Source organism: Chrysochloris asiatica, unplaced genomic scaffold, assembly GCF_000296735.1.
Source record: "Chrysochloris asiatica unplaced genomic scaffold, ChrAsi1.0 scaffold00106, whole genome shotgun sequence".
Classification (NCBI taxonomy): Eukaryota; Metazoa; Chordata; class Mammalia; order Afrosoricida; family Chrysochloridae; genus Chrysochloris; species Chrysochloris asiatica.
In genome coordinates, this window is record NW_006408624.1 from 2,902,003 (window position 1) to 2,904,412 (window position 2,410).

Below are 2,410 nucleotides of genomic sequence, written 5' to 3' on the forward strand. Positions count from 1 at the left end.
CACTACCACTACAGGGCTGTGAACCGCAAGGTCAGCAGTTCGAAACTACCAGCTGCTCCGAGGGAGAAAGATGAGGCTTTTTGCACCCGTAAAGATTTACAGCCTCAGAAACCCTGTTCAGGGTCGCTATGGGTCGGAACCAACTCAACGGCACTTAACAACAACAGCAATATATATAGCACAGACTTCTGGTGTAGTGCTGTGGATCAGCACTGGACTGCAAACCACAAGGTCAGCAGTTCAAACCCACCAACTGGATGGCATTTAACAACAACAACATTATCATATTTTTAATTAATCAAGTTGCTATGAGTTGTAACTGACTGGGCAGCACTTAACAACAACAACAACAGCAACTTATGCTAGTAGGAGTCCTGATGTGGCACTGTAGCACTAGACTGCGAACACAAGGTTGGTGGTTCAAACCCACCAGCCACTCCTTGGAAACCCTATACAGGGTTACTATGAGTTACAACTAACTGGATAGCACTTAACAACAGCAAATATGTTAGTATGGTACTTGTGATTTTTGCATACGTATCCCTGAGATCTCTTTTTTGTGATATCATTATCTGATAAGAGATCAGGATTGTTATCTGCTATTTATGAATAAATTAGGAAAATTCCCCTTTCCCCATATTTTAGAACAATTCATTGTAGCATGGAAAAGAATGATGTCATTCAGGGACTATGAAAAGAAACAATAAACCTCTGGGCAAGCTGTTTATTTTTCATCACTTATTGTCCTTTTTACTTGTTGCTTAGGTCTTGCTTTGGAGTTGTTGTTTTCCACTTTTTAAGAAAACATGTGTCATTTAAAAAAATTTACTCAAAATTCCAGATTCATTAGCCTAATACTAAAATGAGGAAATTACAGTTGGGGATACAAACATATTTTTAAGCTGTCTTTGTAGTGTTAGGGCCAGGAAACTTTAGGGTGTGGAGAATATGTATAGGTGGAAGGACCTGGGCTCTGGCCCCACAGAACAGAGGCCCTTGGGTATGAGTTAGCTAAGGACTCAAATGTGAAAATTGAATGGGAAACAGAGAGAAGCCATTCAGTTTCTGGGAAGATACATCAGGAATTACTGGAAGAAATTTGTCATCATAAAAAGCAAAGTGCTATTTGGATTTCCCTTATATTCTACCACTTTGCTGGACGAGAGTAAAATCCTTGATGATGGAGACACTGCAGAAAGACTCTGAGAGGACAGAGTCAAGACTGACTTTACCAGCCACTTTGAAAACAGGTTAGGATACTGGCCAGTGCCTTTCTACAAAGTTAAGTGTGATCCTGGGCATTTAGAACAGGGGATTCATACTCTTAATGGAATGCTGAACTCTTAGCTCAGTTACACCAGGGGAAGGACCTTGCTATTTCTGAGAATTTTTATTATGCCATCTGTTTGATTCAGGTCAAGTCAAATTTACTTATCATTCTAGATACATCTTTTTGGCCCGTCACTAAAGGGGGACAAAGACACTTCTGATATGGTGGTCTCTGACCTTAAGGAGATTAGATTATAATGAGGAGAAGCAGACAATGGTTATGATAGCAACCCACACTTTGCGTTCTGCTACACATTGTTCTAAGGTCTTATTTACAAATTTAATTGTAGACATCTGAGATCTTTATTAACAGTCTATTGAGACAGCTACTATGATCACTTCTAATTTGATGTTGGTGGTGTTAAGTGCCGTCAAATCAGTTCCAACTCATAGGGTTTCCGAGGAGTGGTTGATGAATTTGAACTGCTGACTTTGCAGTTCAAACTAACCTTGTGGTCCAGTGCATTATCCCATAGCACCACACCAGGACACCACTTCTACTTTACAGGGGAGGACATTGAAACACAGATAGGTAACTTACCCACTGTTACATAGCTAGTAAATGGTAGTGCCAGGATTGAAACCAATAAAGTTTGACTCTATAATCTTTGTCACCACAACTATATGCTGTTGAGCAGTAATTCTCAAAGTGTAAGTCCTCAGATCATCTGGAAACTTGATAGAAATGCACATTCTTGGGGATCTACCCAGACCTACTGAATCAGAAATTCTGGAGGTAGGACTTAGTAATCAGTGTTTTAACAAGTTCTCCAGATGATTCTGATACCCATTGTTTGAGAACTCTACTGGTCTGCAAGGCATTCTATGATGAACTGGATATAATACATCTTTCAGTTCCTTGACCTTTGCCAGCATCTACTCAAAATTGCTGTTGTTAGTTGCCATCAAGTTGGTTCCAACTCATAGCAACTCTTTGTATAACAGAATAAAACACTGCCCAGTCCTGTGCCATTCTCAAAATTTTTGCTATGTTTGAGCCCATTTTTAAAAAATGTTTTATTGTGAATTATGTGATAGTTTACATGGGAGAACATTAGTTTTACATTCATTCTATCGTATA